This window comes from Gadus chalcogrammus, chromosome 2, assembly GCF_026213295.1.
Source record: "Gadus chalcogrammus isolate NIFS_2021 chromosome 2, NIFS_Gcha_1.0, whole genome shotgun sequence".
Lineage (NCBI taxonomy): Eukaryota > Metazoa > Chordata > Actinopteri > Gadiformes > Gadidae > Gadus > Gadus chalcogrammus.
Window position 1 is genome coordinate 16,814,346 of NC_079413.1, and position 16,680 is coordinate 16,831,025.

The window sequence follows — 16,680 nt, forward strand, 5'->3', positions numbered from 1 at the left end:
TTTTTTGTAGGACTTAGGCTAATGACCTTGCACAGAGGGAAAACCATCTACACCACTTGTCATTGATTTCTATGCATTCACTGATCCTTACAGATGGGTTTGTTTTAAGCCATTGAATATACCGTAATTGCTCTGCCATGCAACACATTATAAGCTACACATGTTTGTTAAATGAGAAATATGGTCTGGGTCACATTGAAACAGTAACAGTTGTATAACAGTAATTATACAAACATTATACCAACATTGCAACAGGCAAGTTTATTCAAAAATCACACTAACAAGAACACAATAAGAACAGTAACTAATAAAAAAAAAGATGATTTAACAACACTGAACATACTGAACAGAGGCAGGGGAAAAGGACAGAGGAAGAAGACTTGTCCGTTGTCACAGCATCAAGGTCCGACTGTAGAGATCAAGAAAGTAAGAGGCATGAGGAGAACAACAGAACACTGCTCTCTAGCAGATTGTTTACTGATGTAAACTAAATTGATGCAGTCTTAAAATTATGATTCTAATCCAGGTTTCTATTTTAGGAGAAAGAAATGGCTCATAATCGTTACTAAAAAAAAAAGCTTTATCATCGGCACCAGTGAGGATTAGAAAAAACACTCTCTGTAAGTAACATACATATGTAAAACATTCGCGCATTTCTTTTTTTTTACATTAGCTCACTAAAACTCTGTAACTAGGGCAAAAAAAAAGCCTTACCTCCAACAGCTGGTGTTATCGTTGCGGGACAAGGGAAGTGCTTTAGAAACTGCCGTAAAGCAGTACCTCTGACAGTATTACAGTGTGTGACGTCATCGCATGTTTTTAACGCCTTTTTAGAACAGATACGTGACCTTAAAAAATGCAATATTCAGCTGAGTTTATTATCTTAGCCCCACCCTTTGATAGCAACTTTAAAATTACTTGACAAAAAATTACATCGTGAGAAAAGTGGATTCTGAGGATAAAACCCCGTTGGCTCCCATTCATTCTGGACTCGCCTACGAGCGCCCCGCGTGGTCAAAGATTATTACTGCAACCAGTCCAGAAACCCGGAAATAACCCGCGAGTGCCAGTTCTCCTCATATTAGACATTCTCTGATACAATGCAACACATAACACACAAACTATTTAACTGTCCCAGGGTCGCTACAATATCGTAAATACGAATTCGTTCTCAGCCTATTTTTGCCATTTATTTACCGTGTTACTATGGCAGAATAAAGAATAAATTAATGCATTATCATTCATCTTGAACATGTGTTTTTACAGTATAGAGTGGTGGAGAGGGATGACGTATGTTGGCAAACCCGGAAGTGAGCGTCGCCCTCGGTTCCCTTGACAAAAAGCCAACGGGTTTTCCATTGGATTTTGGATTATTGCAGAAAAATCCTCAACTCCTCAAAAACGGAAAATAAATAAATAAATAAAAATAACCGTGCTCCAAAGAACGAAGTGTAAACCAATGCATTCTGAATGAGAGTGTTTCTCCGATTTTTCCATGCTACACAACGGAATGTAAACCCATGCAAATAAAGACTTCATGGTCATAATAATTTAAATATCATTAATCTACTACTGAGTGTGTAGGGAGGTAGGCTATTCTATTTTTTTCAACGGGGCTGAATCCAGTCACTTGACCGTCATGGTTGCTATGGTGGTTGCTATCGACCGCCCCCTCTAATACTCGTGGCTCACGCGGCAAAGGAGCTGCCGTAAATTGGGTTGTTTTTTGGGTTGTTTTCCTGCCCGAAACTTGGCCCGGTCAGACCCCGAGGGCAGGCCCCCCCCTTCCTGCCCTCGGGGTCCGACCGGGCCAAGTTTCGGTGCGGAGGTCCCAGTTAGGCCCTAGAATAAGGTATTAAAATTTCAGGGCGGTAGGACCTTCCTATCTCAAAAACAGTTTTTCCACCACATTCTGAACCATTAGGTCTTGCAGGCTACACTTCTGAGGGGCTTTGTCCAAATGATACTCCATTTGGGAAAACTTTTTTTCTCTAAGGGCTAGAACTCCAAATCTCCAAATCAAGGGGCTAGAACTCCAAAGGGCTAGAACTCCAAATCAACATTTTAGCATCCCTAGCTATCTCGAAAAGGTCGGCAAAGGGGCGTGACCTCCAACAGTACAGTAAATATACATAAGACAGAGGTTAGTTTCTAGTCCCCATTTTTTGTGGGATGGAGGTGTACATTTGTGGCTAAAGGTGTGTAGACACAGCTGGCCTGTGGCCACGTTTTTGAAGTCGGGGGTCAAAAGGTCAAAAGGAGCCGGCACCACGCCGCTTATGAGATAACAAAAAGTTAATGTGTGTTTCTCTCATAACTTTTTGTCATTATTAAAGAGAGGCCTGATTCTCAGATATGCATGTTGGATGGCTAGGGTGTAGGTCTGGGAAGAACTTCAGGCCAAAATCTTGCAAGCGAGCCGCTGGGTGAGTTGCAACGAGATGGAGCACTTGCTGAGTCATTTCCTGTAGTGCTGGAGCCACAGGTTGAAGCGTATGCGTCCTTTGAGACCCTCTTTGATATATAAGAGACCCTATACATATACAGCTTACTTAAATGTTGTCGACTCAGTCACCTATTGCATCACTTCCTTTAAGGCTTCGGCCTCCTAATTGATCATTGTAGGCTATAATTGAATGCCCTCTTTCATATATATATGATACCTCCACCACTGGGACGTGGCAACAATTCTCCAAATCCATATGGGGAGGGGGGGGGATGCTTGTGGACAGTAGGGGTTTACCCTAGACATAAATAGGAAGTAAAATCAGGAGAAGGAATGACCTCTCACAAATATTTATTTAATAAATTGTTTCAAATAACCCTCCCTCGTTAAATCAATGAGCTTGGTGTTTTGCTTTCAAAAATTAGTTATAGAAAAAGTCTAAACTGCAGAAAATAAACACATCCAAGCGGCCTTTTAAGGATACCTTGGAATATCTGTCTATTTTTCAACCATCGGACCCTAGTTTACGATAAAAACAACCCAATTTACGGCAGCTCCTTTGCCGCGTGAGCCACGAGTATTAGGGCCCTTACATAGTCGACGCGACGCTACGCTACGCGTCCAAAAAGCTACGCTACGCGACGCTTCGGCCGCCATTAAGCGTCGAAGCGTAGCAAAACGCGTCCTCCAAATTTTTGATACGCGACGCGCCGAACCATGCAATACCAAGCGTTGTCGGTGGGGGCGATACTGCAAATATTGTACATTATTACTACTATAGGTTATATTTACAGAAGAACATATGAGAGGATGCGGGAACGGGATAAGAATGACTTGACGTCTCTTTTACTAATTATCTGAGCCAATTTATGCGAACCCTTCCACAGGGTCAAAGTGCTATTTTGATGCGCGACATCAGACAGCTGATGCGGGATTGTGAGCCATTTTAATGATCTTCTTGTCACCCGATATTCGTTCTATTGCTGGCCTTATTTGTTTTAGAATTAGCCTATTTGAATTAATTACGTAATGTTTTGTGTTCACGTTCTATGTGAAACATAAATGTTCATGTTCTGTGTGAAACATAAGTTCAGTAGCCTCTTTGAGTGAATGAAATTTGAAAGCGTGAGTGTGTAGTGAATGAAAAATGTGTGCGTGTATGGTGGGACTATTTTCTGTATTTGATAAATAAACCCCTTTTCTCTAATAATTTTGCCTACCATATAATTTCTGTGGACATTATGCGCTATAGCTTAAAGCCTTTGGCTATAGGCCTACACTTAAATAATTCATTCATCTGTCAAGGCAATAGCTCGTTGTATAAACATTTTATATGGATATGAATTAATGAGTTTGACGTAAACCAAATTAGGTAACTTGTGTAACATGATAACTAATGAATCAAAAGTCATGCTTCTGTGGTGAGACGCAGGGGCAGAGCCCTTTGTAATGATCAGGGCCGTCACAGCCAATGGCTTGCGTCTCCACCTTATTTATTCTGAGGTAGCTTTTTGTGTCGGGAGGTGCCACAATTTGTCTCCTCGTTATTTCCTGCTACGCCCCTCCAGGCAACTTGCTACCGCGCTTGTGCCTGTTGCTTGCTGGTGCCTGCTGGTGCCCTGCCTTGGTTGGTGATGCGTGCAGGTTGTTGATCGCGTAACAGTCTCGGTGTGGATTCCAACCGAATGCTAACATTCAGCGGTGCGCTGTGAGCCGCTGGCTTAAGTAGGAAGTTGCCAACTTCCTGGTACTGCCGATTGTGTCGTTGCCGACTGCTGTTTTTGCCACCCGTTGTTTACCACCAAAGCTGCCCAACTGTCCTGGGCTAGCCTGGAGGATAGCGGCGAAGACGCCAACGACCACTATCTGAACGTGATCTGTCTGTTGACTTGTCCTTGTGTGTTTCCACCTGTCCGTGTCGCAACTAGTGTGTGTCGGTGTGTGTGTTTGTAGAGTGTTGGCGAGTGCGCGCGTGTTTGTCCTGGGCTAGCCTGGAGGATAGCGGCGAAGACGCTAACGACCACTCTTTGAACGTGATCTGTCTGTTGACTTGTCCTTGTGTGTTTCCATCTGTCCGTGTCGCAACTGGTGTGTGTGTGTGTGTAGAGTGTTGGCGAGTGCGTGCGTGTTTGTCCTGGGGAAGTGTTTGGTTTAATTTGGGGGATTCTGGTTATGGTTTGTTTTGAGCCCTGCTTCTGTTAAGCCACTGGCAGGAGGCCTTTTTTTATAGCTGCGGATAACCAGTGGGCTATCACGCATGTTTAAGATCCTTTTTGGCCTGGTTTGTGTGTTTGTGTTATATTTTGTTTTCTTACTCATTTCCTTTTTGTGAATTACATTTTGTGTAGTTGTGTTTATTGTTTTGTTTGGTCGTTTGTATCTGCCCTCATCTCTCTTTTGTTCCTTCGTTTCCAGGCGCTGAGTGCCCACCGCAGGGAGGCAACTAGATCCTTTAGGTGGTGGTGCCCCCTTCCCGAGTGTGGTTTCACGTGTGTCCTCTTGGAATTTCTCTTTTATCATTTTGATCCTGTTTTGCTGTGTGTATGTGCGAGCACGAGTGACTGGTTGGTGTTTATGTGTCTCCCCCCTCCGTCTCCTGGTATCTTGCCCCCTGCTGGTAAGCCTCAGCCCTAACCATCCTGTCTATCCCCTACATACCAATTGATTTCATTTATCCTGTTTTATTACATGTGGAACACGCATGTTTTAGTTAATAAAAACAACCTATTTTTGGAACTTCGTCTCTGGTGCCGTCAGTCAAACGAACGTGTGTGCTATATAATTGTTTGGATTTAATTGATTAGTATATCCCTGGGTGCAATCCCTAGGGTGGCGTTGTCGGTTAGCTTGGTTTTCCCCTAATGCCACATTTGGCGTTGTCGGCAGGATCGACTTTCTAAAAACACCAGAGGCGTATGTTCCGATATTTATAGGTTGTACTTTACTTATTTTATTATTTTTTTTCTCCCTTCACTTCAGGCATTTAAATTGACCTTTCTCTCTGTCTGCGTGAGTGTATGTTGGCAAAAACAGCAGTTGTCTTGACCGTCGTAGCAGTTGGCTGCTGTGCTCCTTTTACAGTGGACCAAAAACCTCGCTGGCACAGGTAAATCATAGTTTAGCCATGAATATAGAAGAGCTACAAGAGCTGAGGGAATTGGTGGCACAGCTTAAAGCAGATAATGAGAGATTGAACCTAAGACCGAATCCAGCACCTTCGGGCGATGCCTTACTTGCTGAGCCTGGGGCCTCTGTGGCAGAGAGATTGGTGTTCGTCCCCCGTGATAGAAAGTGTCCCATGTTTAAAGGAAAGTCAGGGATTAAGGTAAATGAATGGATTGAAGAGGCAGAGGCATGCATGCGGGCACGTCACCTTTCTGTGAATGATCAAGCTTTCTTTCTGTTTGATCAGTTAGAAGGGGAGGCCAGAGAGGAGATAAAGTATCGCCCGAGCACCGATAGAAATGATCCCAAAAAGATCAAAAGTATTCTCCGGGAATTGTACGGATGCTCTCAGTCTTATGTAGCCCTGCAAGAGGCTTTCTTTTCGAGGAAGCAGCAGGATGGTGAAACCTTGTTGGAGTTCTCTTTGGCTTTGATGAGTATTATGAATACAGTAAAGCATCGTGCACCCGATGGTTTGGTGAATGCTGAGGTTTTGTTACGCGATCAATTCTCTGAGCATGTTATCGATGGTGCTTTGCGGAGGGAACTTAAGCAGCTTATAAGACGCCAGCCAACCATGACCATGCTAGAGCTCAGAGCAGAGGCTATTAGGTGGGAGCACGAGGGCATGCCGGGTGGCGCGAGGGGTCGCAGTCAGTCTGTTCCATCCATACATGGTGTCCAGTATGCAGTGCATGGTGGTCATATGCCCGTTTCTAGCAGCTCCACAGAGGGGTCTGAACTATCAGAGCTAAAGGACATGTTGAGACGTCAACAAGAGCAGCTTAATCAACTGTCCCAGAGTGTTGCCACGTTACAGCGCCCTTATCAAAGGCCTCGTGGCAACCCCATTATATGCAGGCGGTGCCAACAGCCTGGCCATTTTGCCCAAGATTGTGACGGGCCAAGGGTTCCTCCTCATGCCCAGGCCTTCTCGGCAAACCACCCTAGGAGCAATGGACAGTTTTCACCTCGTCCGTCGGTGGGAAACTAGCACCCACCGAACTGCAGAGCCAAAGTTCTGGTGGGGGGTTGCCTGGCTCGAGTAACGTGTCCGTCGGATCTAGCTTAATCTCATCATGTCCCCATTTAGATGTACTCATTGGTGGGGTCCCGGTACCATGCCTAATAGACACCGGGTCAATGGTGTCTACCGTCACCGAGACCTTCTTTTTGAATCACTTTGAACCCTGGGGCTCTGACCGTCTGCGCTCTTGTCAATGGCTACAGCTCCGGGCAGCCAACGGGCTGAGCATACCCTACGTCGGCTATTTAGAACTGGATGTTGAGCTTTGTGGAAAGTCCATAGCACAGTGCGGTGTTCTGGTTGTGAGAGACCCACCTGGGGGGATTGGCCTCCAGGCACCTGGTGTGCTCGGCATGAACATTTTGAATAAATGCTACCATGAGCTTTTTGGGCAGCATGGTCTGGCCCTCTTCGGACTGCCCTCTGTCTCTCAGGCTCATGGTGCTGTTGCTGAGGCCCTACAGCGGTGTCATTTTGCAGAAACTCACCCCATAAGGCCAGGGAGGGTCAAAGTCCGTGGAGGCCGAGCCCATCGTATCCCGGGTGGCACTATGGTTATGGTAGCTGCTACATGTTCAGCACAGTTTTCCGACACCTCGGTATTGTTTGAGCCCACGGACAGAGGACTTCCTGCGGGCTTGTTGGCCTCGCCATCTCTGATCCGGGTGAGCCGTAGTACTAGCTACATACCGATAGTTAATGTGGGCACGGAAGATGTGTTACTGTATCCTCGCACCGATTTGGGAAGTTTGTGTTGTGTGCAAGTGGTGAGTTTGCCCGCAAGTGTCACCGAGGTCAACACTGTGATGGCCACTGTTGCCTCCCAGATGGTTACATCATCAGTACCATCCCAGATTGAGGAAATTGACCTCTCTGTCTTGGAGGCTTCAGACCAGGAAAGGGTCCGGAATTTGCTACAGCGGTTCAGCGGAATCTTTGCCTCCCATGATGGGGACCTGGGTTGTACTAACCTCCTCTCTCATCAGATTCCACTAGTCGATGAGGCGCCAGTTCGACAACGATACAGGCGCATCCCCCCATCGGAATATGAGATGGCTAAGGCTCATATCAATTTATTGATGGAGGCACAAGTTATCACTGAGAGTTGTAGCCCATATGCGTCCCCTATAGTGTTGGCCCGAAAGAAGGATGGTAGTCTCCGCATGTGTGTTGACTACCGCCAACTAAACGCGAAGACACGCAAAGACGCTTTCCCTCTTCCTCGCATCGAGGAGTCCCTCGATGCATTGACAGGAGCCCACTGGTTCTCTACTATGGACCTAGCCAGCGGGTATCATCAGGTCCCTGTTGCGGTGGGTGATCGTGCCAAGACGGCCTTCTGTACACCTTTCGGCCTTTTCGAATGGCAGCGAATGCCATTCGGCCTTTGTAACGCGCCAGCAACCTTTCAAAGGTTGATGGAAAGGATTTTTGGGGACCAGCAATGTCAAACCTTGTTGTTGTACTTGGATGACATTGTGGTCTTTTCTACTTCTGTTTCCCAACACCTGGAACGTTTGGAACTTGTTCTGGGGCGTTTGCAGCATGAGGGCCTTAAGGCCAAGTTGAGCAAATGTGCATTTTTCAAACAGGAGGTTGGCTACCTCGGTCACGTCATTTCGAGTCAGGGGGTGGCGACAGACCCTAAAAAGATTGAGGCAGTGGCTAGTTGGCGTTGCCCTAGCACCGTCTCGGAGGTGCGTTCTTTCTTGGGGTTCGCCAGCTACTACCGCCGGTTTGTGGAGGGTTTTGCCAAGGCGGCGGCCCCCCTCCACAAGCTGGTGGCGGCGCTGGGTGGCACTAAATCAAAGCGAGGCCCGGGCCAAAGTTTGCTGTCCCATTGGTCTGAAGAGTGCCAGCAAAGCTTTGATGCCCTAAAGAGAAAGCTGACCACGGCCCCTGTCCTTGCCTACGCCGATTTCAGCTTGCCATTTATCTTAGAAGTGGATGCGAGTTACAGCGGATTAGGGGCTGTTCTATCTCAGGAACAGGGGGGGAAGGTGCGCCCTATAGCTTATGCCAGCCGTGGTCTTAGGCCCACTGAGCGCAACATGTCCAACTACAGTTCCATGAAGTTGGAGTTCGTCGCGCTCAAGTGGGCCCTCACCGAAAAGTTTAGGGAGTATCTGTTGGGGCAGCGCTGTATTATCTTTACGGACAACAATCCCCTAAGTCACCTGGCTACTGCAAAACTAGGAGCATTAGAGCAGCGCTGGGTTGCCCAGATGGCTCCATTCGACTACGAGATCAAATATCGCTCCGGCAGACAGAACCGCAATGCGGATGCTCTGTCGAGGCAGAACCCCTCGGACCATCCTGTTTTGGCGGATTTGGCCCTGGGCACGACCCTTCCAACTGCCTTACAGCAAGTTGAGCAGGCACAGCCAGTAACGCAGGTGGTTCAAGCGGTGGTTACGGCGTTCCCTGATAACAAAACCTCCCATTTGCACTCTAGTCAGGAACAAGATCCCGTCTTCCAGGAGGTTGTGCCACATTGGAGGCGAGGTGTTAAACCTGGGCCTGCTGAGAGACAGCGAATGTCCAAGTCGGCATTGGTTCTCTTATGCCAGTGGGACCGACTAGTGGAAAGGGAAGGTGCCATATACCGTAGGGTGTTTCGTTCAGACGGAGCAGAGGAATATTTCCAACTGTTGCTTCCTGCTAAGTTGAAGTCTGATGTTCTGACCCAGTTACATCAGGAGCATGGCCACCAGGGGGTGGAGCGCACCTTGGACTTGGCCCGTAAACGGTGCTATTGGCCCGGGATGTCCTCCGATGTGGCTCGTTGGTGCCTTGAGTGCGAGCGATGTCAAACTGCAAAAGACACTAAACCCCCAGCACGTAGCTTCATGGGGCATTTGTTGGCCTCAAGGCCAAATGAGGTACTTGCTGTGGATTTCACGTCACTGGAACCGTCTCGGTCGGGTGTGGAAAATGTTCTAGTCATGACTGACGTGTTCAGTAAGTTTTCGCTGGCCATCCCAACCCAGGACCAGCGTGCTTCCACCGTGGCAAGAGTGCTTGTCCATGAGTGGTTTTACAAGTTCGGTGTCCCTGCTCGCATCCATTCCGACCAAGGTCGTTGTTTTGAGGCAATTCTCATCCAACAACTTTGCCAGCTCTATGGTGTGGAGAAATCCCGCACCACGCCCTACCATCCTGCCGGTAATGGCCAGTGTGAGCGGTTTAACCGCACCCTACATAACCTCCTCCGTACTCTGCCAGCATCTCGAAAAAGAGATTGGGTTGCGTGCCTCCCACAGCTGCTCTTCTGTTATAATACCACCCCGCATTCAGCAACCGGTGAGTCCCCTCACTTCCTGTTGTTCGGCCAGGAGCCACGCCTACCGCTTGACTTTTTGCTGGGAACAGTACCCGACCCTGTAGCCGGGACGGTGCATGATTGGATTGACGAACACCAAGCCAGGCTGCAAGTCGCCTTTCAGGGGGCTGAAGGCCGGCTTCGAGCTGCAGCCGGTAAACGGAAAGAGGCCCATGACCGTCAGGTTAAAGATCTACCACTGGGGGAGGGTGAGTTGGTCTACCTCCGTAACCTTAGTAGGAGGGGCTGCCACAAAATTCAGGACCTGTGGAGCCCAGTGGTATACGAGGTTATCAAAGCCCCCCCAGTAAACGGGGCGGTGTACACTATTGCTCCAGTGACTGATCGGAGCAAAGTCCGACAGGTACATCGTGGTCTCATTAAAGCCCGGCTAGGGAGCGATGCACCGGTAGGCCCGCCTTACACAAGTCCGCCAGTCGTTGAGACTGTTGTCGTGACGGAGGACGACATGGATGTTGATCTGGCGTTCTTGCCCCCGACATCACTGCTACATCCAGTAGCGACGCCTGTTGTTGCACTTGCCTGTCCGGGCCCCCAGGTGTTGCCTGCTGACCCCCCAACATCATCGGCTGGAACAAGATCTACTGCGGTAAACACCAGTATCCCAGCCAGCCCCTCCCCTAGTCTAGACACTCAAACTAGTACTAGCGGAGTGGTTCATACTGACGGTACACCCGTAGTACGGGTGGTAGAGAGTCTGGATCAGGTAGAGGTCAGTAGGCCAGTGCTATCGCCAGTGGTCCCAGAGTCGAGCATTGGTGGAGTGGCTCTACGCCGGACATGTAGAGCCATGGCAGGCCAACATTCTAACATTCACCATTTACCTCAGACAGCCGGCCAGATGGGGGTGTGCCCCAGTGGCCCTGTGTCGAGTCCAGTTGGTGCTGCTCTTCAAACCCAGGGTTCGAATGGGGCTGCCAACCGGCCTATCGTCGGGACGCCGACTGAAAATGTGGGGGTAGATTGTGGTGAGACGCAGGGGCAGAGCCCTTTGTAATGATCAGGGCCGTCACAGCCAATGGCTTGCGTCTCCACCTTATTTATTCTGAGGTAGCTTTTTGTGTCGGGAGGTGCCACAATTTGTCTCCTCGTTATTTCCTGCTACGCCCCTCCAGGCAACTTGCTACCGCGCTTGTGCCTGTTGCTTGCTGGTGCCTGCTGGTGCCCTGCCTTGGTTGGTGATGCGTGCAGGTTGTTGATCGCGTAACAGTCTCGGTGTGGATTCCAACCGAATGCTAACATTCAGCGGTGCGCTGTGAGCCGCTGGCTTAAGTAGGAAGTTGCCAACTTCCTGGTACTGCCGATTGTGTCGTTGCCGACTGCTGTTTTTGCCACCCGTTGTTTACCACCAAAGCTGCCCAACTGTCCTGGGCTAGCCTGGAGGATAGCGGCGAAGACGCCAACGACCACTATCTGAACGTGATCTGTCTGTTGACTTGTCCTTGTGTGTTTCCACCTGTCCGTGTCGCAACTAGTGTGTGTCGGTGTGTGTGTTTGTAGAGTGTTGGCGAGTGCGCGCGTGTTTGTCCTGGGCTAGCCTGGAGGATAGCGGCGAAGACGCTAACGACCACTCTTTGAACGTGATCTGTCTGTTGACTTGTCCTTGTGTGTTTCCATCTGTCCGTGTCGCAACTGGTGTGTGTGTGTGTGTAGAGTGTTGGCGAGTGCGTGCGTGTTTGTCCTGGGGAAGTGTTTGGTTTAATTTGGGGGATTCTGGTTATGGTTTGTTTTGAGCCCTGCTTCTGTTAAGCCACTGGCAGGAGGCCTTTTTTTATAGCTGCGGATAACCAGTGGGCTATCACGCATGTTTAAGATCCTTTTTGGCCTGGATTGTGTGTTTGTGTTATATTTTGTTTTCTTACTCATTTCCTTTTTGTGAATTACATTTTGTGTAGTTGTGTTTATTGTTTTGTTTGGTCGTTTGTATCTGCCCTCATCTCTCTTTTGTTCCTTCGTTTCCAGGCGCTGAGTGCCCACCGCAGGGAGGCAACTAGATCCTTTAGGTGGTGGTGCCCCCTTCCCGAGTGTGGTTTCACGTGTGTCCTCTTGGAATTTCTCTTTTATCATTTTGATCCTGTTTTGCTGTGTGTATGTGCGAGCACGAGTGACTGGTTGGTGTTTATGTGTCTCCCCCCTCCGTCTCCTGGTATCTTGCCCCCTGCTGGTAAGCCTCAGCCCTAACCATCCTGTCTATCCCCTACATACCAATTGATTTCATTTATCCTGTTTTATTACATGTGGAACACGCATGTTTTAGTTAATAAAAACAACCTATTTTTGGAACTTCGTCTCTGGTGCCGTCAGTCAAACGAACGTGTGTGCTATATAATTGTTTGGATTTAATTGATTAGTATATCCCTGGGTGCAATCCCTAGGGTGGCGTTGTCGGTTAGCTTGGTTTTCCCCTAATGCCACACTTCCAAGTGACCAATGTATATACATTTATTGGTCAGTGCGCATACCCAATCGTAGCACATTGTACTGGTGGGGAAACACGTCAGCATCTGACAAAAAATAATCTGCCAGCTGCTCCCTGACAAGGGCCGGTTTTGGTGAGTCGGGAAGATATCGGATGACTCGCGAAAGGAGATCATCAAACTTTGGCGCCGACATCCGAAAATACTGGAAATGCCTCTCCTCGTCCATGCTTCGCATTGGAAGCACCAGAGAAACAAATTCCCCATCCTGATATCGTGTGGTATTTAAAGGGCGCACATACCACCGCATATCTCTGCGCTTCATCACTCATCTTCCGTAGCCACTTTGATCGGAACGTCACCTGGAACGTCCCCCCGCGAAAACACCGTGACTCTGCTGCCACCCATGGCGTGAGTGGTGTATTGCATGTCATGCATTGCCCGCGACGTTCGCGTATGCTGTGTAGACTATAGGCTGGTTTATGCTCGGTTACGTAAGCGTAAGCGCAAGCGCAAGAGGCCCTTGCGCGCCCTTGCGCCCCCCTTGCGCGACTTCTCACGTCTTGCGTGCGTCGGGCGATTTTTCTAGACTTGCGTCATTTTTTACGTAAGCTTTTACGCGAGCCGCCCAGCCTGCAAGGCTGTGATTGGTTTGCTGGTCTGGTTACTACTTCCTGTCTGGAGTATCACCCGGCAGGCTCATATACAAAAGCATTAACCTGAAGTGAAGTTAACTTTGCTGCCAACACATTATGTCGTTTTAAAATGTAGAGAGATATGCACATTTATACAACCCCAATGATCAACAACTTCATCACCCCTGTTCCTCTGTCTGTTGCCATCATTCACTGTGTATGGGGAGAACACGATCTGGCACATAAACAAACCAACGACTCCCACAGACAAAGACGTCATTCTCGAGGTCGTCTTCAACGAAAAACTTTCCTCCACATATTACTCCACCTACTGTTCTGGCGGTAAATTGCTTGGCAACACGCGCAACACGCGCAACCTAAAAGGGAGCATGAATTGCTTTGAGTAAATTTTGCGCAACAACGTAACACCAACGCTGAAGCATGCAGCCGCCTTATGAAAGGAAGCGCGACGCTCGCGTCACTCACGTCGTTTACGCGCGTCACTCGCGTCGACTATGTAAGGGCCCTTACGCCCCGTGCCCACTACATGCGTCCGTTGCGTTATCCCCATTGACTTTAATGGGGACGGACGCGCAATGCATTGTGGATCCGTACGTTCCGTTGGAGCCTTCGGCTCAGTCAAGAAGTTGAAAAATTTTCAACTTTTTGGCAGCGACGGATCCGTCATCCAATCAGATCGCTGTACGGTTGCTGATTGACACCCCGCCCTCATGAGTAAAATCCTCAGTTTGTCGATGCTCATGCTAATGATCATGTGTTTTTCCCCGCGTGTGATTTGTTGACCATTATGTTAATTTTGATGTGCCGGTCCCCGGACGTGATTGGCTGCTGCATCGGAGGGCCGAGGATCCGGGAGGATAAAGCACGGGCGAGCTCAACATCCACGGCAGCTGGCCTTGGATATGAAGCTTGCCATATTGGGTCTTCGAATGGTTATTTGTTGGTTGATCGAGGTTCTTGTTAATTGCTACACGGGAACTTATCCCATGCACTGGGCTAAATAAACAAATAAACAACTTCCAGTTAACCAAAGACATCTGGTTTTATGTTGCCACCCCTTCCCCTAGCGGGGGACGTAACAATCGCGTATGCAAATTTAAGCACTGTGACGCGACTCGGGCTCTGACGATACTTCATGGAAAGCGGGTCATCTTGCATCGCAACAAGCAGGAAGTAGCGGGAAGAACCCGATTTGATTGGCTGACGGATGCATCTGCAAAGACTACTCCCCCATCAGTCAGCCACGCCTTCCCACATCAGTCAACGGACGCATGTAGTGGGCACGGGGCGTTAGAGGGGGCGGTCGATAGCAACCACCATAGCAACCATGACGGTCAAGTGAATGGATTCAGCCCCGTTGAAAAAAATAGAATAGCCTACCTCCCTACACACTCAGTAGTAGATTAATGATATTTAAATTATTATGACCATGAAGTCTTTATTTGCATGGGTTTACATTCCGTTGTGTAGCGTGGAAAAATCGGAGAAACACTCCCATTCAGAATGCATTGGTTTACACTTCGTTCTTTGGAGCACGGTTATTTTTATTTATTTATTTATTTTCCGTTTTTGAGGAGTTGAGGATTTTTCTGCAATAATCCAAAATCCAATGGAAAACCCGTTGGCTTTTTGTCAAGGGAACCGAGGGCGACGCTCACTTCCGGGTTTGCCAACATACGTCATCCCTCTCCACCACTCTATACTGTAAAAACACATGTTCAAGATGAATGATAATGCATTAATTTATTCTTTATTCTGCCATAGTAACACGGTAAATAAATGGCAAAAATAGGCTGAGAACGAATTCGTATTTACGATATTGTAGCGACCCTGGGACAGTTAAATAGTTTGTGTGTTATGTGTTGCATTGTATTTCGTTGTCCGTTATGCCAGTTGTTCTGCGTGCATGTATTGTAATGTTCTTCTTGTCAATCAGTGTGGGGGCGAATCATTAGGTCAGCTGGGGGAGGGCCTTGGAAGAACACGAGGGTGGGGGCCTGCACATGAGTGAGACCGTGTTGGGGGTTGCCGGGGTAACCGGGGTTTGTTTTGGGTGGGATTTCTGCCGTTGGTTACGGGTTTCAGTGACCTGGTTTTGGTTCATTAAAAGTTCCTTCAATTACTAATGACTCGACATCGTTATGTCACCGGCGAGGTCATTACAATATGTTCAATAAAACGTAATCACGGACAAAATACGTTTTTTAGACAAAAGTAATTGAGAATGCCGAATAGTTCTCTGGGAACGTAATTTTGATGAGAAAGGGTTTGCTCTGTCAGTTGTCAAAAAAAAGCGCACGGACGTGGCCTCTATAGCAACGACCTCAGCGTCAGAAACTGAAGCCACTCCGAGCGCGTCGATTTCTGACGAACGGTCAGTGAAAACATGGGGTTTTCAACTAGTTACAATAACCCTTTGACGGGGGACCCGATGGCTGCTGAAAACCCCATGCGTCTAAAAAAGCAGCGCATGGGTACCCTTTTGCGTCAGAAACTGAAGCAAAAGTCACTGACCGTTCGTCAGAAATCGACGCGCTCGGAACCCAACGGAACCCAACGCTCGGCTACCCAACACTGATCAAAAAAACGATTGTTTCTCTCAATCAAAGCACCAAACAGGACAACTGATGCCCAGAGCCTTAACCCATACATGTTGTGTAATTAACAAGGACACGTTGGTGTAGTTGTGTTGAGGAATGTCACAGATGTCACTGTAAAATCGCCGTTATTGTGCAGCCATCGGCTCTTCCGTTAGCCAATGGGATGAATGCTTATAGCTTCATATATTGCCGTGGAGGGATTACATTGTAATGAGTGGAAAAACCCCTGCGTCGAAAAAAGAAGCACAAGGTCCTCCGTTGGCCAATGGGATGAATGCTCATAGCGTCTCTATGTGCAGCCATCGGCTCTTCCGTTAGCCAATGGAATTAATGCTCATAGCTTCATATATTGCCGTGGAGGCAGGGGCGGCCCCAGCACATTTGGCGCTCTAGGCGAGGGGGGGGGGTGTATGAAGCGATTGTTGACGGGGGGGGGGGGGGGGGGGGGGGGGGGGGGGGGGGGGGGGGGGGGGTGGGGGGGGGGGGGGGTGAAGCGATTGTTGACGGGGGGGGGTAATTTTTTTTTTTTTCGCATATTTTAGATTTTGCGCCCCCCCTCTAGATGGCGCTCTAGGCGGCCGCCTGACCCGCCTGTAGGGAGGGCCGCGCCTGCGTGGAGGGATTACATTGCAATGAGTGGAAAACCCCCTGCGTCGAAAAAAGAAGCGCAAGGTCCTCCGTTAGCCAATGGGATATGAATGCTCATAGCGTCTCTATGTGCAGCCATCGGGTCCCCCGTCAAAGGGTTACATTGTAACTAGTTGAAAACCCCATGCGTCTAAAAAAGCAGCGCAAGGGTACCCTTTTGCGTCAGAAACTGAAGCAAAAGTCACTGACCGTTCGTCAGAAATCGACGCGCTCGGAGTGAGACACGCACAGCGCAGTATGGAACTCTGCAGTCATGTACCATGGTAGCGCTAAATATAGACAAAGGATTTATGTAAGCGGAGGGGAATCAATCCACCGCGCACATTCCCCCTCACAAGAAACCATATTCGATGTGGTGGATGGAGTGTGTGTGTGTGT

At 48.5% G+C, this 16,680-nt stretch overlaps 1 long non-coding RNA gene across 1 annotated transcript; it reads right to left on the reverse strand.

Moving 5' to 3' along the window:
* Positions 1–116: 116 nt before the first annotated feature.
* LOC130403071 (uncharacterized) lies at positions 117–1,108 on the reverse strand. The gene is made up of 2 exons (XR_008904058.1): positions 715–1,108; positions 117–409 (listed from the first exon to the last, which is right to left on the reverse strand). It is a non-coding gene; the product is annotated as an uncharacterized LOC130403071 (long non-coding RNA).
* Positions 1,109–16,680: the final 15,572 nt, after the last annotated feature.